Below are 24508 nucleotides of genomic sequence, written 5' to 3' on the forward strand. Positions count from 1 at the left end.
TATGCGAAATTTTTGAGCAATAGCTTACTAAGTAGTCAAGTTAGTCAGAGGATTGGATGTGTGTGTGGTAGCAAGGGACCCGCCGATTATGCTGGCACAATTATGAGCATAATAGGTGCCTGAAAGCATTGAGCATAATGCTAGCATAATAGGAAGAATATTTGAGCCATACTACAAATCATTGATGGTCAAAGTATATATCACGGAAAAAATCGATATACTCTAATAGAACAGTCAATAACTCTAATAGAACAATCAGGCAGCTGACTGTTCTATTAGAGTATATCGATCTTTTCTGTCACATGTACTTTGAAGGGAAAAGATTTGCTTCAGCCACTTATTATGTGCCCATAACTGCAAATTTATTGGCAAAGCATGGGAAATGAGGCGAGCATAATTTGAGCATAATAGGTAAAAATTTTGAGCAGTGCAGCATAGCATAAGGCCACTCCAATTAGTAATTATGTTTCTGGTCCTCCGCCCACATCCTATTTTGGAGAATGTGAAATTTCAGAAATACATGGGTAAAATGCCCGCATCAGCCTTTTGGAAAACCTGGATTTCAGAAATAATTGTTGGGCTGCAACAAGTATGCTATATCTAAGGTGTCATAATTTGTATTTTATCAGTGACTGAAAACCTGCAAGAAATGGGCAGAATGCATAGTACGGATCGATATACTCTAATAGAACAGTCAGTAATTCACAAAAAACTCTATTTGAGCAGTCACTTCATTGTTGCTGAATTCTGCCTGCCCGCGCCTAAAACTGATTTTCAAAGGACCAGAAACATAATTACCAATTGGAGTGGCCTAATAGGTAAAAATTTGAGCATAATAGGCGGGTGCCTAGACTGGTAGCCTTGTTTTGTCAAATTTGGTTGGAGTAAGGGCATATTCACTAGTACTGTAGGACCTAAGGACCATACAAATGGCAAATGCAGCCTTAAACCTCACTGTAGAAAATTGTCCTGTGGACACAGTACAAATGGACATCTGATCATTTATAGTTGTTTGACACTAGTTTGACTTACACGTGTAGTTATTTATGGAGTGTAAAAATTTGCAACATATGTTGTAAATGTTTTGTTTCACTTTGAGTGGAATTGGATTTGCAACTATCCCCATGAGTGCCATTGAGTGGAGAATTTAATTTACAACAATTGCCAACACTTTGCATTGCTCCTCTATGTTAGGTAGTTTCTCTATATTAAAACATTTAAATTGATTGATTTAGATTAATTCACTGTTACGTGAAACTGTATAAAATAGCTAGAATGTACATCTTATTAAATAAAACAGTTAAGTTTTGCTCTCTTATCCTCTGTTAGTACCAGTCCAAGTACAGACCCTCTGTGTGGAAAAATACTTCAATGTAGCAGTACCTATGTGTATACAATACCAATAGCTTACCAAAGAATTTGAAGACACATAACCCCATTTGCTAGAAAAAGCCAATCATATCTATTGAATGAACAATATACACCATTATGTGCAGCCAAATACCAAGTTATACATTACTGATTTACTGTGGTAATACAAATCCATTTCCCTCCAATTAGAAAGCAACGTGGCTGGCTAATAAAAACCCCAGGATTATAAAATGTGCAAACGCTAACAGCACTGCAAAGTTAATAAATCATTTTTGTATGAGAAGCTAGTGTTGCACAGATTTGGATTGGTTATAAAAAAAAAACCATATGTATATCGGCTACTTTTTTGTATATCAGACTGGTACCATGACAGAAAAAGTAGCAGATACAGATATTTATTTATCCATAAATACGTGCTCATGTGCACCAAATGATGTTTACAAATGCATAGTGTTGCATTTTCCTGCTTGTTATTACTGTTTAATTTTAATGTACAATACTGTAAGCTATTGTTGTAGCAAAATCTCTTATTGATGCATCACTACTTGCTGGTAAGGTTATCTGGTCTATCGGGTTACATTTTGTCCATACAAAGCCATTTCATAGAATGTCTAGGTTGTTTTTCTAAATGACAATACTTTGCTAAAAGTAAATTGGTGTGTAAAGTGGTTTGGCAGATAAAAAAGGTGAATTACTATACAAGCTAACTGACAGATAAAATTTGGCAAATTTTATATAATTTGCCACACTGTCAACTTTTTGTGTCTAAATATTGTCTTCAATGATAGCAAAGCTTGGGTCTTGTATACTAGAACATGTTTTACATGCAGCACTGTGTGCCGTACAATGAAAATCTCGATGGGACAAAAATAATTCCTGTCTCCTCACTGAAATTAACTTCCCTTTTGAGCTTGCTTGTATTTACTAGCTTACTTGTATACCCTCACCTGACAAAATCACGACATAAGATAGTCGTAGACTTTACCCCAATACAACTGGTTATCAAGGTTACATAAAAATATAACTACATTAAGAAAGTATTTAAATCTATTTTCCAAACCACAAATTCAATTACAAATACTCAAAATTTGTATTTATTAAAATGTGCCAAATAATGTATTTGACCCCAAAACTGGTATGCGTGTACCTAGTGAAAACTAGGGAAGCAAATGCTAACAGTCCATGTCTCACACAATGGTCCAGGTGGGACTTTGGGTGCCCACCCCATTATCTGTGAGATATGGTACAGCCTCCTGTGGGTTACTAGTCTTGCCCCAGGAGGATTTTCCATTGCTGACTCAAACCACCTGAGTAGCACACAGGTGTTCCAGTGCTGACCCGTATGGGTAGTCTAGGAATGGGACATGTGCATATTGTGTGTATGCTGTGTTCGTGTCTAGTGTGTGTGTGTGTGTGCGTGTGTGTGTGTGTGTGTGTGTGTGTGTGTGTGTGTGTGTGTGTGTGTGTGTGTGTGTGTGTGTGTGTGTGTGTGTGTGTGTGTACAAGTATGTAGTGCTTGTGTGTGCATGAATGTGTGTAGTGTATCCTGACATGCATGTGTCTGTGTCTACACTTTGCTTAGTTAATACGGAGATGGCTCTGCACATTTAGCACATAAAATACACAGCAAGGCAAGTACTCCACTGTGAAGCAGGTACTACAACTATGTACAAATTCATGTCTTTTGTTGCCAGCATTTTAAACATCATTAATGATTTACATAAGTGTGCATAATAGGACAGGTACTACTACTAGCACCATTTGTACCTGTAGGGTAAACACTATAGGTATACACAATATACTACAGTTTGATTCTGAACATTATTGGTATAACATTTTCTGAATGTATGCCTTGAAGCATAATCATGTTAAACTAAGTTAAAGTATAGACAAGTACTTGGGTTTCCAATGCTGAGTAGGAATTTTAGTCACTAGACAGCTACTACATTAAACTTAGTGTAAAGTGCATGACATTGCAAGCAGTCCTGCACTGTAGGGTAGGTACCAGTGCTAGTACGTATGTGTATATGTGAATATACATAAAATACTCTTTGTATAGTGTGTCCACATCATGTACATAGGATACACTGCACATACTGTACACACAACACTAAGCACACTGGACACACACAGAGTAGACACACACACACACACACACACACACACACACACACACACACACACACACACACACACACACACACACACACACACACACACACACACACACACACACACTGTGAGCTACTCAAATCTTTGTGGCAGGACTAGTAACCTGTAGGAGACTGTACCATGTCTCACAGATGAAGGTGTGGATGCCTGAAGTCCCACACCCATTGCATGAGACATGGACATTTGGCATTTGCTTCCCCAGTTTACATCAGGTCATCAGGTTCCTACTTAAACAGCTGGTATACTGAAACAATGTGAGTAAAGTTTATTGCTCAGCAACACCAATTTGGCATAACCTAGAATCAAAGCTGCAACCATTCCCAGCACCCTAACCACTTGGCTATGCTGCCTCACATAACACACACACATGCGTACACGCGCACGCACGCACGCACGCACGCACGCACGCACGCACGCACGCACGCACGCACGCACGCACGCACGCACGCACGCACACAAATATCAGACATGGGTCCAAGTACATGTACATGAGTACTTATACTGAAGTCCACTTTAGTACATATTTGAAAGTACTTGAATTTTATTTACACACTTGCTCAACTTTCCTAACATACACCCCATGTTACATACCTGAGTAATTAAAGTATTTAAAGTACTTTTAAGTATCATGTAATCTTAATGTAAATACAGACTGTACTTTAACGAAATAAGATTAGTAATTTCTAGTGAGGTTCTACACTACTCACGAGAACGGTTTGATTTAGGGTTCTCCCATCAGGATCATACTGTAATAATGAAAATGCTACAGTAGCATATTTGTTTAAGAAAATAAGTGCTTGCTGGTCAACAATATGATTTTATTTCGTAGGTTCGAATGTGTTCAAGCATCACTTGAAGGTTCTAGTCAAGTATTTAAACTCGATATTGTCAGAAAAGATTATAGATAGATACATAAGAATAGTGTAGAAAATTTGAACAAGTAGCTAACCTCTTATTTACTATATGGTCCTATGAACTAAAACATAGATTTTTGTCTGATTTTTACTAACAAATAACACTTAGGTACTGTAATATGTTGGTACAGTAAATAGTACTTGCGCTTGACTTAAGTGCTGAGGGTGCTTTACCCTTGATTTCAACTAGAGCATACCTGTAATTGAAAAATACTTTACTTGGATAACTTTTAAATGTACTTGGACCCAGGTAACAGAATTCAAGTTCCACAACCCCAATATCACTAGTAAGACAAGGACACACGCACGCACACACACACACGCACGCACACACACGCACACACACACACGCGCGCACTTTTACATCTTGATATCATCATGTCTGCCCTAACCCTTCATGGAAGGTTCATACGCTCAGCCCGGGGATGCTAAATAACTCATTTACAAGCCAGGCCAGGAGAGAGGACTCACCTAGTCAGGGGATGTTAATTAACCTATTTTGAAATTTACAACAGGTGAGAGGACGTGGATAGGCCATAGACAATAGTGACCTGGGACAGAGACTTCGTCTACCTCGTACAAAACATGGTGTATGTATGATGTAAAGCCTTCTTCTTGTATGCATGCACAAACTCACACTATTTAAATTCTACATACTTTTCTTGCTAATCACACATAATACACTTAGTGTCCAGCATATATTTTTTACCTTGACAGTCACTCTGCATCTACAGTATGTGTGTAGGGTATTCCAACAGGCTGTAATTAAAAGACACACAGAATATAACTTGTACACTTATATGCAATAAAAGCAAGCAATCATAATTTACGTGCACACATATGGTTTACATTGCATATAGACCGCAAGTGGGGGAGGGGGTGGGGCTTGAAGGGACACTTTATTACATTGGTGTGTCATCATTACACCATTCATGCATCAGGTTCTACCACCCATACAGTGTAGTATCTGACTTCAAATAATTATAAAAATTGAAACTCTAACACAGCCTTGACATAAGTCTACTCAGGACGCTACACATCAATGACATTGTGAATCGATTGATTAAATAGCTGCTACCGAATACCACTTTGGATAGAAGTACAGCACACATCCCTAAACAATGATCTGCAAAATTGCAGTTAACCATTTTACTCAAGTACATATGTGCATACAATTGCAGACACACCTACACCTACACACACACACACACACACACACACACACACACACACACACACACACACACACACACACACACACACACACACACACACACACACACACACATCACTTGACCAGTCCAATACAAAGTAACTGTGTACTTGAAAGGATAACACAAACTCAGTCACTTTTGCTAAGCATAGATCTATCAAATATTTGATACCATGGTATTTTGCAGGTGCAGTACATAGTTTTCTTATGCTGACACAGTAGTGATGTACAATATCAATTGTCATGATAAAAGTTCTCCATATATCATCAGATAATTATTATCAACATGACTCAGAACTAGGAACCCTGTAAGCCCACTACGTAGCATTAGACACGTTATTCTAACAAAAACCCTACAGACAAGCAAACTCTGCAGCCAGCTTTGGGCATGCACCCCTACTTAAACATTTTGATGATTTCTACTACCTGCCTATTCCAGTCACCTCAAAATCATGCTTGGTGTTTTAACTGGCATGTAGTCTTGATATGTGTACACTGATGCACTTGGGATTATGAAAAATTACTGTAACTTAAAGGTTGCAAGGACGTGGCACTACAATATAATACCCGTACTCCGATCTTCATCCTCAGTCAAAACAGAAAAATAAGCCTTGAGTTACATACACTAAAATCCACACTTGACCAAATTCTTGCAAAATTATAACTCAAGTATCAATTGTGGTATACACTTGACAAACAAAGCTTGTCTTTTGATCTACTGCATATGTCTTGCTTGACTTTCGTTTTGACCGAGGACGAAGATCAGAGTACAGGATATACTGGAGTGCTACCCCCTTGGATTATCAAAGTGTCCACATTTTAGGGTGTGCTTTTTGAGGGGTCCTTCTGTATATTTTAGACAGGTTTCAGTAGAATTTCTGCAGGTCTCTACTTAGTGGGATAAATAAGTACACAATTAGGTCCTATAGCTTGTCAAATCGCCCCTCGTTTCGCTCTTTCAGTAGGAGGGCGGGCACACACAAAAGGACAAGGCCTGATACAGGAACGTGTTACCTTCAGGCCTTTGGTGTGCTTACAACAATCCTTATCACTTACAAAACCACGTACGCAACACATAGCTACTCACACAAGAAGAAATCAGCCGGGTCCCATACCTCTCGCGATCTAGGCAGACTGCTAGGTGCTAGGCTACGGTGCGCTGAAAACCAACGCAAAGTTTAGTATACCGGTACCCAACTGTTCCGTATCCCCCTACCGTACACTAATCTAGCGTTCGTATGGACCGTTAGTCCATACCATAGATCCTTTATAAGGATCTATGTCCATACTAACGCAACATGTACCTTTGGACCATACGTCCATATAGCTTAAGATAATAGGTTGTTTAGGAAGGGACTACAGTGGAACCTCAGTTATCCGGACCCTACTTATCCGGATTCTCGGTTAACCGAACCACGGAAATGACTGCTCTATTAGAGTAGCTGAATACTGATATTTAAAAAAAAATTCTTCATGCTATTTTATACACAGTTTCAGAGATACGGACTTTTCAGACTTATGGTCCCAAGGGGTTCGGATAACTGAAGTTCCACTGTATAATATATGGTGTGTACCATCAATCATTAGAAGGTGTCCCATATTTATTTTATTGAATCGAAGTTTCCAACAACGGACACATTATTTACTGTTCACAAATCACCTTCGTATTGTGTTGATTTTCAGTTAAGACCAGCAACTGCTGTCACAAATGGTAAATGTTTAGGTGCTAGTGGCAGACAGATGTTGATTCATTGGGGTCATGTGGATACTGCTGAGGTAAGTCTATTGTCAGCTATGTGTGTACTGCACCATATGGATAATCAAATCATCAATTGAGCATTGTCATTTGCTTACTTCATTCAGTAACAATGATGTAGATTGTGCCTTACAATGTCCCTGGAAAATTAGCGTGGTTTCAGAGTGACCCAAAATGCTTCTGGGAAGTTATTAAATTTTAATGTAGTTCGCTCACCTCTAACATACTTTTCACCAATCTTTGTCCCACACAGGTGTTACTGATTGGTTTATCCACCACCGTCATCTGATGGTGGTGGGGTTGGTAGTTGTACAAGGACTCTGTCTGCCGTGGGAAAACCTAACCAAAATTGTAGGTTGGGACTTAAATTGGGAAGTTATATGTATATTAGATGGGTTGGTGAATACTTTTGAATGGAAAAAGGGGATTTTTCAGACTTTTGACATAGCTTGGGAGTATCAGGCATCACTTAGTATACAGGGAGACAGACCCTATTAGAGTCCTCGCACTATCACATCCGACTAGTCAGGATGGAGATGCTGAATCATGGGCAGGCGCACACCTGCCACCTTGTATTCAGCCATGCCTATACATACTCACACTTAACTCTGACACAGGATACTGTTTAGACATATAGGGAAAGTATTAGCACTGACAGGCTCCTGCCAGACTGCATTAAGACTGGTAAAAAAAATTTTTTTGGGTAGGGTATACGCTGATAGTGGATACCTTTGCTGGCACATATAGGGTAGCATAAACACTGACAGGCTCCTGCCAGTCTGTACATAACACTGGTAGCACTGCTTCTGTGACTTTGGGTAGCATTAGCACTAACAAATTATTGCCAAAATTCACATCACGCATTTATGTGAATATTTCAGACTCGCATGACACCTGCAGTGAATAGAAACTACACATGATGATAGGGTTAAAGTACACATTCCTATGTAACCTACAGTGAATCAAAATAATGGATACACAAATTCTTATGGAGTTAATTAGCTAAAGGTATTATATATTGTGTGCTTTTTTTTTCAATTTTAATGTGACCCCATTGCTATTACAGCTGCATGCACATGTCTACAGTTACTCTTGCATGAGCTGTGGTTATTGCTTGCTGAACACACTAGGTAACGCCAACCAGTCCTCCCATTTTTTTGTGCTCTTCTTACTACACACATTGGGTTGCTCAAAGCCTTGACTGGGTGTCGATTCCTCAGGCATTGTAATTAACTTGCTTGTTTCCTGCAATAACAAACTATACATATAAATACACAACCACATGTATAAAAAACACATCAGATATAAGGTACGCTAGTATGCGATTGTGGTTTTGTAAACTGGGGGCCCTTTTGGTGACAGACAGAGTAACCATTGTACAAACCAATGGGATGGGAGGGAGGGATTCTTCCTTTTGTCCTCTTTGTCTGTAGCATGATGGCTCACCCTTAACAACTAACAAGTCACGCTGTTCACACTAGGAGGCACGTGTTGAACACTGCGCATGTGCAAATTCCAGTTAATGCTCACTAATATTTCTAACCAATGCGTGCATAATTAATAGCTCCTACATTAACTTGGTTTAAATGTGCATGTAAACCTCATTTAACTTTTAAAGAATTTGTATTGACTAACTCGATGCCTTCAGCCAAACGTATCTCAACTATGCTGATTTCTTCACTGTTAGATGTTGCTAAGCTAAGATGTGCCTTTTCACCAACCACAACAGCTGCAATACAATGCATCAATGACTTAACTTTGTGTCCAATGCAAAAGTGTGCATTATTAGGAGATTTTTATGTCATGACATAAAGAAGCCTATGTCATATCATATCGTGGAGCTTTATGTCACGACATGTCGTATGTCACGACTATCGTGGCATCCCTATTCCCAATACTGATTCACAATGTAGTTATTATATCAAACTGTTAACACATGAATAGCTAACTAGTAACTAATGAGAACTAATCAAACACTATAGTACACAGCTACTATAAACACTGTTCTGTGTACCAGAGGCCTAGCAAAACACCTTCTAGTTTACATTAGTACTCATACTATATTAGAACACACTCTACAATATATAGCTGGAGCAGTCATCAGTTGGCCTTTGCTTGTAATACAGATCACAACTATCAGGGCAGCACACAAGGTAAGGAAAATAATCATTCTCAAAGTAGCTAAAGTAATTGATGCCATTTACACTGCTCCTATGGATAGTACCCCTCCCAGTTGAACTAGTTATCAGTAGACCACTATCATCATAACAGCATTGTTGACCAGCTCCATTATACCTGTATTAATATATTAACGTAATTACATGGATTTTGTGACCAGATTGAAAAAAAGTATCTTCTGAAAGAGTGAAACCTATACTGTTTAGAAGGTTAACTTAAAACAGGAATGATGTCTCTTTCCCCAAATTAATCCCAAACAGCTAATCTTACTCACATTGCTAACTTGCTGATCACACAGTGGTAGGCCTCTTTGTTAGTTTCACAATTCTGAGCTGCCCAAAAATAAGCAACTTCTTCTGAAGTACATAAAACATCATCCATATACTTTGGGTCGAGTCTGGCTTGCTGTAAACTACAAGGACATGGTACAAAAATTGTTACAGTGCCTTTGTGTATTTCATTAACTTCCCAATTTCTGCACACATCTAAAAGATTGTTTCGATTTGAGAGACTAAATACTGAACTAACGTAACTAACTTCTATGGAGTCAACTTTCTTGATGACTTGAATCACTGACACAGGTGTTGATATTATCCTATTGTGATCCCGAACGGCATGTTTAAATGACCGTGTAACTTTAATTTGTGATTCTTTCCATTTATTTTTCTCAAATTGCATGTGGACAATTTTGTACTGATCATCCCATGGTTCATTTCTTATGGATACATTATAGGTTTTCATTGGAATGAGTACAGCATTTAAGTGCTCATGACCATTGTCATCAGTTATCATAACATCTGGTACATGGTGGATCAGTGGAACTACCATGACAAAACAGATATAATGTATGTGGTAGAGCTTACCAATAAGGATCACAATAGTGGTTAGGTACAATCAAGAGTTTATAATAATATACAGTATTACTTTATATGTGACCAGATTTTACAAAACTGATCGAAATCGCACATCAGGCAAAATCAAACTAACACCTCCAGTGGATAGCTACACTATTGTACTGGTATAGTTTTGACACTCAGTACCACTCAAACTACTCGAGGCTAGTTTCAACAGGCGTTTTTTCTGGATGGTGTGTAGAGCTCGAGTGGCGGTTTTAGGCCTTGTGAAGGACCTGGCTTGGCAAGAACCAGTGGTTTACTGGTGGACAGCCTGATAATGTTGGCAAGACGTTTTTCTTTGGATTTTGCTACATATCAGCCACTAAGGAGCCAGCACAGCCCTGTAATCTTGTCTCTGGACTCCAATTGTGGTCTGCCTCCATTTTGAGGTCTAACCCTTGCCCACCCCGCCACCCCCCACCCCTTTGTGAGCACTCGTGATACTATTTTGCTTGTCCAACTGCTCAGATTTTCTATCTTATTTGGCGGAAAACTCTACAAGCAGCTACAAGTACTGAAAGTGGCTTGAAAGGTAATAGATTGATGCATCTTTTGTGTAAATTTCACATGCGTGCTTGCTATTCTTGGAGGGTTATGCTGGCTTGAATTCTTTAAAACCGTTAATCTCGAAACTTCTAATGTGCAATTTGGATCGTTTTTCCAAAATCCAGTCACATATCATGAACTCTTGGTACAATCAAGCCTACATACATACACTGGAATTTTAACAAAATTTCAAAACTTTTAATTTAAGGTCACATTAATTATTGCCTTTTTATTAGATTCTCATCCCCACTTGCATTGCTGTTTTCTTACCACATCAAGGATTTTTGTGGCACTGGTGGCTGAGTGCAGCCATCTAAGGTTGTAATTATAGTTATAGCAGTCTTAGCTAGCTGATTCAGCAATCCAGTTAATAGAGAATAAAATAAAAATCTGCCCTCCAGCACTGCTAGTTTGAGTATTGTAGAATGAGAAACTAATAATCTAATCAAAAACAGCCAAGCTGTAAAAAAAGGGTGCGGCCTCCAAAAAATCCAGAGTGAAAAACGATGTGAAATCCAAGGTGGTGGCCAAGAAATGGCTGTGATTGTAGGTTAATAGCAAAAATTTAATAACAACAATTCAGGTGAATTTGTGTTGCCTCCAAGTTTCATTAGGATTTAGCACGGAATTCACCTGAATTGTTGTTATTAAATTTTTCGCCATTAACCTACCATCACAGCCCTTTCTTGCTTGGATTTCGCATCTTTTTTTGCCCTGGCTTTTTTGGAGGTTGCACCCTTTTTTACAGTTTGGCTGTTTTTGTTTAGATATCACTTCTTTTTGTAACTTCATACCTAAAGCCAGCCTATGGCCAGCTTTGGGTATTACTTTTAACTTGTCTGTTTCTTTTCTATAGGAATGAGGATTAGCTATGGATATGATGAAGAAATTTTAATTGTATATTTAGCTATACATGTATACATTTAACAACGTTATTCAGTAATTACAGTGGAACCTGTGTTACGGTCACCTAGATTAAGCGGTCACCTCTGCATAACGGCCATGGTCATGAGGTCCCAAATATTTTCCCATACAAATGTATGCATTGTGGTCTGCATTAAGCGGTCACCTGTCTAACGCGTATAACGGCCAACCAACAATTTGCCTATGAATCACTGCATACATAACTTTCTCCTTCGTATAGCGGTCGCTACCTTTTATGGTGGCTTGTTAAGCCAATTTCCTGCTACCACGGCACCGTTTCAATTAATGCGCAATTATCACACTTCCTGCCTTTCAATGAATGCTATATAATCAATCAGGCTTTATTGCTTAAGCATATTCAATAGCTTAAGCATATTCAATAGCTTTAACCAACATTCATACACTCACCTTACCCTTTCTGTACTAAATATTCAGACTGTATTGCGGTTGGCAAGAGCCCCTTAATAATAATTACTCATTTATAACGGCCATAGCCACTAAAATGCTGCTGACCACCTTATGCAGGTTTTCCCTATAACAGCCACCTGTATATAAAGGCCAGATATATCTGGTCCCAAGGTGACCGTTATAGATAGGTTCCACCGTATTACAATTGTGTGTATTAATCATTAATTATAACTCAATACAGGCTGAATTATTTTGCAGCTGAATGCTCTTCAGGGAAATGTGTATGTAGCTGAAATTTCTACAGGGAAACTCGCAATGTAGCTGTACTCTTGGATTACATGGTGAACAGTTTGTAGTTGATCTCACCACAGAATGACTCATAACCTAACAGAAAGAATTGCAAGATAGCTGAACTTTCAACAGGATAGTTCTCTTTTATGTGAACTCTCTGCAGGAAGACATGTTTCTAGCTGAACTCTTTACAGAGTGACTCGATTCTATCTGATCTCTCTACAAGGTGATTTGTTTCTAACTGATCCTTCTACGGGGTGGTTTTTTCAAGCTGATATTTCTACAGGGTGATTTTAAATGTAGCTTATCTCTCTACACAGTGACTTGTTTCAAGCTGATCTCTCCACAGGGTGACTTGTTTCTAACTGTTCTTTCTACAGGGCGATTTATTTCAAGCTGATCTTTCTACAGGGTGACTTGAAAAATTGTTGAACTCTTTGTAGGGTAATTTATTTCTAGCTGATCTCTGTACCGGGTAATTTGTTTCTAACTGCTGAGAGATTTGTTTGTAGCTGAAGTCTCCACAGGGTGGACAGGTTGGACTCTCTACAGGGTGATCAAGCTGATTTCTCAGTATTCCTGGTTTCCAGATCTCTCTACAGGGTGATTTTCCATCTGATCTCTCTACAGTTCTAGCTGATCTTTCTACAGGGTGACTTGTTTCTAACTGATCCTTCCATGGGATGATTTGTTTCAAGCTAATATTCTTACAGAGTGATTTGAAAATAGCTGATCTTGCTACAGGGTGACTTGTTTCTAGCTGATTTTTCTATAGGGTGAGTTCTTTCTGGCTGTACTCTCTGCACGGGGTGACTTGTTCTTACCAGATCTCTAGACAGAGTGATTTGTTTCAAGACAAGGTGATTTGAAATGTAGCTGATATCTTCACGAGGTTACTTGTTTCTGGCTGACCTCTCTACCAGGGGCGGAGGAAGCATCTACAAGATAGGTAGGCAACTGTAAGATCATACTTCTATGACCACCACCAGCATCATAGTTGTGCTTGCAGCATTTGCAGCATGCTTAGGCTGGCTCCAGAAAGTTTTGAAAAATTGCTTTCTGTGATTGAATCTGGAGACAATTTCACATCTATAAAATAATACATAGCTAATATAGTCTAATGGAATGAATAGTCACTGACTGCTTTATTAGGGTATCAATGATTGCTCTATTAGAGTATCTCGAGTGATAATAACCAAAAGCGATCCTGAAAAATCAGAGCAACCAGACTGCTTTCTATGGACTTGGAACATGGCTCAATAGCTACCACTAAAAGTTGGGTAGGCAAATCCTGCCTACCCGGTTCCGCCGCCCCTGTCTACAGAAATATAGTTGAATTTTTTGCAGGATAACTTGCTTCTACAGTAGCTGATCTCTCTACTGAGAGAACTGTTTGCAGTTGAACTCTCCACACAGTGGCTTATTTCTAGCTGAAACACTCCACAAAATGTAGCTGAACTTTCTATAGGATGACTTATTTTTAGCTGATCCCTCTACAGGGTGACTTGTATCTAGCTGAACTCTCTACAGTGTAACCTGATCTCTTTATAGGGTGATTTGTTTCTAGCTGAACTCTCTACAGGGTGTCCTGAAAGGTAGTTGAACTCTCTACTGGGTGACTTGATCAAGCTGCTTTCTCTACAGGGTGATTTATTTCTGACTGATATCTCTACAGGGCGATTTGTTTCTAGCTGATCTCTGTTCATAGTGATTTACTTACAGCTGCATGAACTCTCCATACACAGTGACTTGTTTCTAGCTGATCTTGATTTGTTTCTGGCTGATCTCTTTACAGGATAGCCGATCTCTCTACCAATAGATTTTTTTCTAGCTGATATCTCTACTATGTGACTTGTTTCTAGCTGATCTCTCTACAGGGCAACTTGTTTCTATCGAGCTCTCTGCAAGGTGACTTGTTTCTAGTTAATCTTTCCACAGAGTGATTTGTTTCTATCCTGTAGCTAATTTCTCTTTGTTTCCAGCTGATCTTTACACAGGGTGACTTGCTTTTAACTCTACAAGGTGATTTGTTTCCAGTTGATCTCTCTACAGGGTGACTTGTTTCTAGCTGATGTCTCTACAGGGTAATTGCTTGGTTTCTAAGTGATCTCTCTACAGGGTGATTTGTTTCTAACTGATCTCTCTACTAAAAGATTGATCTTTCTACAAAGTGATTTGTTTCTAGCTAATTTCTCTTTGTTTCCAGCTGATCATTCCACAGGGTGACTTGTTTCTAGCTCTAAAAGGTGATTTGTTTCCAGCTGATCTCTCTACAGGATGACTTGTTTCTCTCTACAAGGTAATTAGTTTCTAGCTGATCTCTCCACTAAGAGATTTGGTATCTCTACTGTGTGACTTGTTTATAGCTGATCTTTCTACAGGGCAACTCATTTCTACTGAACTCTCTGCAGGGTGACTTGTTTCCAGCTGATCTTTCTACATAGTGATTTGTTTCTAGTTAATCTTTTTTTCCAGCTGATCTTTCCACAGGGTGACTTGTTTCTAGATCTACAAGGTGGTGTGTTTCTAGCTGATCACTCTACAGGATGACTTGCTTCTAGTCGATCTCTCTACAAGGTGATTTGTGTCCAGCTGATCTCTCTACAGGATTATGATGTAGCTGATCTCTTTACTGAGTTACTTGTTTCTAGCTAAACTCTCTACTGGGTGACTTGAAATATAGTTGAACTCTCTACTGGGTGATTTGATCAAGCTGATCTCTCTACAGGGAAATTTGTTTCTAGCTGACCTCTCTTCATGGCGAATTGCGAATAGCTGCATTAACTGTCTATACAAAGTGACTTGTGTCTAGCTGATCTCTCTGCAGGGCAGCTTGTTTCTACCGAACTCTCTACAGGGTGACTTGAAACGTAGTTGAACTCTCTGCAGGGTGACATGTTTCTAGCTGATCTCTCTACAGGGTGATTTGTTTCTGGCTGATCTCTCTAAGAGTGACTTGAAAAGAAGCTGAACTCTTTACAGGGTGACTTGTTTCTAGCCGATTTCTGTACAGAGTGATTTGTTTCTAGCTGATCTCTCTACTGAGAGATCTGCTTCTAGCTGATTTCTCTACTGTGTGACTTGTTTATAGCTGATCTCTCTATGGGCAGCTTGTTTCTACTGAACTCTTTGCAGGGTGACTTGCTTCTAGTTGACCTTTCTATAGGGTGACTTGTTTCTAGCTAATCTCTCTTTGTGTCTAGCTGATCTTTCCATAGGGTGACTTGTTTCTAGCTCTACAAGGTGATTTGTGTCCAGCTGATTTCACTACAGGATGATTACAATGCTGATCTCCGAGTCTCTACTGGGAGACTTGTTGTACTTTATTGTAGTGGAGTTCTATACAGAGTGGCTTATAACTGAGTTAAATTCTCTACAGGACATAGTTGAACGCTTAAATAGAGAAATTTATTTCTTAGCTGACTGCTTTATTAGAGTGACTGCTCTATTAGAGTATCTCAATCTCGCACTTGCTACACCAAGTTGGATTCCATGTTATAACTCAGTTGCTTTAAATATGATTGTTACACAGTTGAAAGTCCTTTCTAAGATGATTATTCCATTTTTACATCAATTTTCAAATGGTTCCCCTGAACAGTTTTTCTAGTAGGCGTGGCAAGTGTTGTTCTTTTTAAAGCTAATCTGATTGCATAATTTGTTACACACCGTTGGTTTTTTTGTTGTATCTTCGTGGTCTTTAATTCGATGACTTTCAAACCACAAAAGCTTTGAGGGTCAATAGTTAACCTATTCATGTACTGATTTTCAGCTTCTTCCCATAAGCAGTTTACCCTGTAGGTGTGACAACATATTGGTGTTATTTTTTGTGAATAATTGCTAATAACTCCTCGTATTCCAGCTAAACAAGATGCGTCTTTATGCCCCCCTTCTGTGTGCCAAATGTCAATGCAATCAGATATGGTGTTCACGTTTTATGGCAGTTTTTGTAAGTGTGCGAAAAGAGGAAGAAAAATAAAAAAATAAAGAAACTAAGCCAATTTTTGAAGTTGCATATCTTAGGAACGCTTGAAGCAATTTCGCTCAAATTTGGAATGTGGAGTAGTGACGGTGGCAGGCATGTCCACAGCAAATATCGTCTTGTTTTGTGAAGGCAGCACAGAGCTATGGAGGTGTGAAAATCGTGTTTTCTTCCTGTCAGTATGCTCATGGGTGTTGCGTGCAGGCTTCTTGGCCGTACGACCCACTACCATGTGTCTTGATTAAGTTTACGTGGCCCCAAGTGGATCAAAGTTTCTACTTGAATAGCTACATTAATAATACCAATTTGTCTAATGCCAAATATAGAATTGTAATTCAGAAATGCTCTTTCTCACTTCCATGCAGCACAATTAGTCTTTAAAATTATTGCCATTTGATTTTATATAGGAGATTATGAGTAGCCAACTGTCTGAGTGATTATTTAAGTATATCTATTCTAAGCTCCTGCTATCCTTTAGCCATAGTTAGAAAGAAACAAACATGCAGGGAGTACAGTCTGTAGTACACATTTTAATTGCCATGAGCACTGTGACATAATATTGTAGGATGGAAATTGTGCTAAATTCCTTGTGGTAATTCTTAATTTAATAAATAGCAAGGTGTAGTAGCCAAAACACAGAAATGTTGACATATCACAAAATTTGGTATGGTATGTATGTCCAGAAATTGTTGCATGCAACATTGTATAAATGCTTACCAATATTTAGCACAGTATAATAATTGAATGTTGCTCCATCATCATCAGATATCCACAACACATGTTGACCCAACTTACTAAACAGTGGTAATGGACATAATCCAACACTAGAACTGTTTAGCTTCCCAATGGTTTGTACATGTTCAAACTTGCATAGTATCTTGTCAGCCTGTGGTTTATAGCACGGTGCACTAACCGTTACTAGTCCACCACCAATGATTGGTATGTACTTCCTATCAGTAATAGCAGCACCTACAGGTATAAAACAATGTACAAGCAAATGTTTAGTTGATGACTAAATAGCTATAAGTACCTTTACTATTGCAACCAGAATCTTGAATTTCATTGTCATCAAGACGTAATATCAGTTGATTTGGTGTATGGGACAGCAATATTTGGTGACTACTCACAGCATTTGCAGAACTTATCATGTACTTTTTCCCAATGCTGTAACCAATGTGTGTGCTCATATGACTGATCGGTGATGACAACACTTCACCTAAAATGTGTTTACTTTGGTACAAAAACAATGAAAGTGTGTGTCTTCCATTTGTAGCAAGAATTGCCTGAAATGTTAATTGCTATAGAAAAAAATTCAAACAGGCATGAATATATAGTTAATTGAAATGTAGCTAATTCATACATTGTGTCAAAAGTCACAACACAAGTCACAATAGTATAGTTATTTGGTTACCAAAGTTTCAGCCTATGATGATGAGTATCTGTGTACATGTGTTGTGGCTATTTGCCACCTAAGCCTCATCAGTTGATCTGACTTCCCAGTACAATCTTAAATTAATCTATAGTGTTAGACATTAGGAAGGCAAAGAGTACAGTGGCATACTGAAAATAAATTACAGGCACTTAAATTTGTCGCCATGACTTGTGTGTACATTGGTCTGCAGAACAATAAAATTGTGGCATACAGTGCAATGGTGGATCCAGGATGGGGCATTTGGGGTAAATGCCCCCCCCCCCTCAAGAAATTGCATACAAGATCGAGATACTCTAATAGAGCAGTCAATTACTCTAATAAAGCAGTCACAATGTTCATGAGGCAGTGTAGCTTACCTATGAAGCTATAAATAGGATTTTATTTTACATAACAGACATGATATATTTGGTAAAGGATCACTAGCTATTATTGTTGTGACCTTTTTTTTTTTTTTGGTCTTTTTTTCAGCAAGGTGCCCCCCCTCTTTCCAAACTCTGGATCCACCCCTGCAGTGGCACTATTTATTCATATACTACTTTTAATAGTAAAATCTATACATAGTTTACCTCTTGATTATTGGAAATATGATTATATATGCTGACATTTTCCCAAGTTGCAATGAAGGCCCAGTGAACTCTAAATGAAGTCAAGCTTGGATAAGCTGTTTTAATGTCATCATTGATTTTTTCCATCACTTCATTGTCAACTACTTCTTGAAAGAACACATTTCCACTCTTACTTATATCAATTTCAGTCCAAAAAGGAGCAATAATGTCGACACTTTCTAAAGGAAAGCTGGTAGGACGTAAATGTTTAAGTGATTGTCCAAAAGAAATGAATCCATTTGTATTGACCTGTAATGTACATTGCTGTAAGGCATGTAGGTAGGCTATAAAATGGAAGATACTTGGAAAAATGATAGACACCTGCTAAATTTCAGTAAGCTTAAACTATAATCACGGCATGAATAAAATAGAACATTCTGGATAGTTTTATAGTATAATGTGATTATTTAGTATAGCGGCACAACAAAAAATTGTGCACTTTTTCAGAAAGTCATGAAACTTTCCACATAAATAGTACTCCTCATTTTCAGATATAGTGCCATCGCTGATTTGACCTTTGGTAACCTTTATTGCCATTTTTGTACAGAAAATTGATCATTTTTGTCTTTAACTCCCTGAGGCAGTAGTGAACTTGTTAAAACATGGTACAAAACAAAAGATCTTGCTGATAGAAACAACTTAGTTTTTATTTGAAGTCAATCGGTGATTTCATTCTTAAGTTATGAGTATTTCTAATAGCTGCAAAATCTGATAAACTTATGCATAATTATATGCCCACAGGTAATTCACACCTCAAGGGCAGGTAAAGTTATCAAATTTTGCAACTAGTAAAAATGATCATAACTTTGTAATGAAATCACCTATTGACTTCAAATAAAAACCAAATTGTTTCTATCAACAAGATCTTTTGTTTGATACCATGTTTTTAACAAGTTAATTACTGCCTCAGGAAGTTAAAGACAAAAATGATAAAAATGGCTGTAAAAGTCACCAACGGTCAACTCAACGATGGCACTATATCTAAAATTACATGTCATGAGGAGTACTATTTATGTAGAAAGTTTCATGGTTTTATGAAAAAGTGCACAATATTGCCAATTTTGGGGGCTACGCCGCTATACTAATTTAATATTTCTCTAGAATCTCTAAACTACTGACAGTTATTACTCACAATTAAATTTCTGTAGCTTTTCTCAAAGACAGGTAAAGGTACAGATAGTATCACTTCACCAGAATTAGCATTATTGGTATGACTGAGTTTGTACTCAGTACAATTCACACTATCCAATACTTCATATGTTCCACCTTTAGTAGAGGATTCTGTGTAGACTAATCCTGTTGTGGTGTTAACTGCACACAATTGTCCTTGATTGTATGGATAAAGCTGAGCTATATTATAACAAGAAAACAGGTAATAAACTGTATTGTATACAAGTTGTGATCTTTTAGCTGTCCACAAAATTTTCATGCACAAAATTTCTTTCCATCACAATTTACCCTATGCCAAAATCATATTATGACCTATGCTTACCAGATAGGAGTGGTCCTCAAAAACAAGCCACAAAAGTACTTTGCATGCTCATTCACAAAACTGTTCAGATGATTATATCTAATCCAAAACAGCCAAGCTGTAAAAAAAAGTGTGCGGCCCTCAAAAAAGCTATGGTGAAAAAAGATGTGAAATCCAAGGTGGCGGCCAAGAAATGGCTATGATGGTAGGTTAATGGTAAAAATTTCAATAACGACAATTCAGGTGAATTCTTGTGCCACTTGGTCAATTGGCACAAAATTCACCTGAATTGTCATTATTAAAATTTTTACCATTAACCTACCATCACAGCCATTTCTTGGCCGCCGCCTTGGATTTCACATCTTTTTTCACCATAGCTTTTTTGAGGGCCGCACACTTTTTTTTACAGCTTGGCTGTTTTGGATTAGATTTCATTTCTTTTTGTATTTGTATACCCCAAATAGGCCGGCTTTGGGACTTTTTTAACCTATCTTTTTTCTTTACCACAGGAAGAAGAAAAGATGAAGTAGATGTACTTTAAATATTTTATTAGTAAATGTACAAATTATATATATATATATATATATAATAATTACAGAAATCTCCATGGTGGTTTCTTTGTAACTGAACACTCTACAAGGTGACTTCTTCTAGATGCTCTCTCTACAGGGTGAATTGTTTGTAGCTGAACGATCTACAAGGTAACTACTTCTAGCTGATCTCTCTACAGGGTGATTTGTTTGTAGCTGAATTCTGTACAGGTGATTTGTTTGCAGCTGAGCTCTTTACAGAATGGTTTCTTTGTAGCTGAACTCTCCAAGGTAACTTCTTCTAACTGATCTTTCTACAGGGCAATTTGTTTGTGGCTGAATTTTCTACAGGGTGATTTCTTTGCAGCTGAACTCTCTACATGGTGGTTTCTTTGTAGCTGAACTCTCTACAAGGTAATTTCTTCTAGCTGATCTCTCTACAGGGAGATTTGTTTGTAGCTGAACTATCTACAAGGTAACTTCTTCTAGCTGATCTCTCTACAGGGTGATTTGTTCGTAGCTGAACTATCTACAAGGTAATTTCTTCCAGCTGATCTCTCTACAGGGTGATTTGTTTGTAGCTGAATTCTGTACAGGTGATTTGTTTGCAGCTGAGCTCTTTACAGAATGGTTTCTTTGTAGCTGAACTCTCTACAAGGTACATTTTCTAGCTGATGTCTCTACAAGGTCACTAGTTTGTAGCTGAACTCTCTACATGGTGGTTTCTTTGTAACTGAACTTTATACAAGGTGACTTCTTCTAGCTGATCTTTCTACAGGGTGATTTGTTTGTAGCTGAACTCTCTACAAGGTAACTTCTTCTAGCTGATCTCTCTACAGGGAGATTTGTTTGTAGCTGAACTCTCTACAGGTGATTTGTTTAAAGCTGAACTCTCTAAATGATGGTTTCTTTGTAGCTGAAGTCTCTACAAGGTAACTTCTTCTAGCTGATCTCTCTACAGGGTGATTTGTTTGTAACTGAACTCTCTACAAGGTAACTTGTTCTAGCTGATCTTTCTACAGGGTGATTTGTTTGCAGCTGAGCTCTTTACAGAATGGTTTCTTTGTAGCTGGACTCTCTACAAGGTAACTTCTTCTAGCTGATGTCTCTACAAGGTCACTAGTTTGTAGCTGAACTCTCCACATGGTGGTTTCTTTGTAACTGAACTCTCTACAAGGTGACTTCTTCTAGCTGATCTTTTTACAGGGTGATTTGTTTGAAGCGGAACTCTCTACAAGGAAACTTCTTCTAGCTGATCTCTCTACAGGGAGATTTGTTTGTAGCTGAACTCTCTACAATGTAACTTCTTCTATTGATCTCTCCACAGGGCGATTTGTTTGTAGCTGAACTCTCTACATGGTGGTTTCTTTGTAGCTGAACTCTACAAGGTGATTTCTTCTAGCTGAACTATCTCTTTCCATGAACTCCCTACAAGGTAACTTCTTCTAGCTGATCTCTCTACAGGGTGACTTGTGTGTAGCTGATCTCTATTCAGGTTTCTTCTCTCTAGCTGATCTCTTGAATTCTCTTCAGGGTGACTGCTCTATTAGGATGACTGCTCTATTAGGGTATCTCGATCTCGCACTTGCTACAAGTTGGATTTCGTGTTATAACTCCGTGGCTTTAAGTCTGATTCTTCTACACCATTGATGAGCCTTTCTAAGATGATTACTCCATCTGTACAACGATTTTCAAAGCATTACCCCAAGCAGTTTATCTGGTAGGCGTGGCAAGCAGTCGTTTTTTTTATTAGCTAATCTCGATTGCGTAATTGTTACACACTGTTGTTTTTTTCGTTGTATCTTCCTGTTTTTTAGCTCGATTTCTTTCAAACCACAAAAGGTTTGAGGTTCAATAGTTAACCTATTCACCCACCAATTTTCAGCTTCTTCCCATACGCGGTTTACCCTGTAGGCGTGACAACATATTGGTGTTATTTTTCGAGAATAATCGCTCATAACTCTTTTTGCCTGTTTATCGTATCTAATCCAAAACAGCCAAGCTGTAAAAAAAGTGTGCGGCCCTCAAAAAGGCTATGGTGAAAAAAGATGTGAAATCCAAGGTGGCGGCCAAGAAATGGCTGTGATGGTAGGTTAATGGTAAAAATTTTAATAATGACAATTCAGGTGAAGTTTGGTGCCGCTTGGTCAATTGGCACAAAATTCACCTGAATTGTCGTTATTAAAATTTTTACCATTAACCTACCATCACAGCCATTTCTTGGCCGCCACCTTGGATTTCACATCTTTTTTCACCATAGCCTTTTTGAGGGCCGCACACCTTTTTTACAGCTTGGCTGTTTAGGATTAGATTTCACTTCTTTTTGTATTTGTATACCCAAAGCCGGCCTATGGCCTGCTTTGGGACTTTTTTAACCTTTTTTTTTTCTTTACCACAGGAAGAAGAAAAGATGAAGCAGATGTACCTTAAATATTTCTGATTTTATCAGTAAATGTACAAATTATATATATAATACATATATTTATTACAGAACTGTCCATGGTGGTTTCTTTGTAACTGAACACTCTTCAAGGTAACTTCTTCTAGCTGATCTCTCTACAGGGTGATTTGATTGTAGCTGAACTATCAACAAGGTAACTTCTTCTAGCTGTTCTCTCTACAGGGTGATTTATTTGTAGCTGAATTCTGTACAGGTCATTTTTTTGCTGCTGAGCTCTTTACAGAATGGTTTCTTTGTAGCTGAACTATCTACAAGGTAACTTCTTCTACCTGAACTCCCTACATGGTGGTTTCTTTGTAGCTGAACTCTCTACAGGTGATTTGTTTGCAGCTGAACTCTCCACATGATGGTTTCTTTAAATTTGTAGCTGAACTCTCTACAAGGTAACTTCTTCTAGCTGATCTCTCTACAGGGTGATTTGTTTGTAGCTGAATTCTGTACAGGTGATTTGTTTGCAGCCGAGCTCTTTACAGAATGGTTTTTTTGTAGCTCAACTCTCTACAAGGTAACTTCTTCTAGCTGAACTCCCTACATGGTGGTTTCTTTGTAGCTGAACTCTCTACAAGGTGACTTCTTCTAGCTGATCTTTCTACAGGGTGATTTGTTTGTAGCTGAATTCTGTACAGGTGATTTGTTTGCAGCTGAGCACCTTACAGAATGGTTTCTTTGTAGCTGAACTCTCTACAAGGTGACTTCTTCTAGCTGATCTCTCTACAGGGCGATTTGTTTGTAGCTAACTCTCTTCATGATGGTTTCTTTGTAGCCGAACTCTCTATAAGGTAACTTCTTCTAACTGAACTCTCTACAGGGAGATTTGTTTGCAGCTGAACTCTCTTAATGATGGTTTCTTTGTAGCTGAACTCTCTACAAGGTAACTTCTTCTAGCTGGAACTCCCTACATGGTGGTTTCTTTGTAGCTGAACTCTCTACAAGGTGACTTCTTCTAGCTGATCTCTCTACAGGGCGATATGTTTGTAGCTAACTCTCTTCATGATGGTTTCTTTGTAGCCGAACTCTCTACAAGGTAACTTCTTCTAACTGAACTCTCTACAGGGAGATTTGTTTGCAGCTGAACTCTCTTCATGATGGTTTCTTTGTAGCTGAACTCTCTACAAGGTAACTTCTTCTAGCTGAACTCCCTACATGGTGGTTTCTTTGTAGCTGAACTCTCTACAAGGTGACTTCTTCTAGCTGATCTTTCTATAGGGTGATTTGCTTGTAGCTGAATTCTGTACAGGTAATTTGTTTGCAGCTGAGCTCTTTACAGAATGGTTTCTTTGTAGCTGAACTCTCTACAAGGTAGCTTCTTCTAGCTGATGTCTCCACAAGGTCACTAGTTTGTAGCTGAACTTTCTACATGG

At 38.3% G+C, this 24508-nt stretch overlaps 1 protein-coding gene and 1 long non-coding RNA gene across 2 annotated transcripts in view; both read right to left on the reverse strand.

Moving 5' to 3' along the window:
- The window catches only part of LOC136267646 (intermembrane lipid transfer protein VPS13A-like), a 225998-nt gene that overhangs the window by 65676 nt on the left and 135814 nt on the right, over window positions 1-24508 (reverse strand). The gene's annotated exons all lie outside the window — the stretch shown is intronic.
- Window positions 1252-6859, reverse strand: LOC136267805 (uncharacterized). Its single transcript, XR_010706770.1, has 4 exons — window positions 6758-6859; window positions 5167-5216; window positions 1412-1462; window positions 1252-1351 (listed from the first exon to the last, which is right to left on the reverse strand). It is a non-coding gene; the product is annotated as an uncharacterized lncRNA (long non-coding RNA).

This window comes from Dysidea avara, chromosome 9 (genome assembly GCF_963678975.1).
Source record: "Dysidea avara chromosome 9, odDysAvar1.4, whole genome shotgun sequence".
Lineage (NCBI taxonomy): Eukaryota > Metazoa > Porifera > Demospongiae > Dictyoceratida > Dysideidae > Dysidea > Dysidea avara.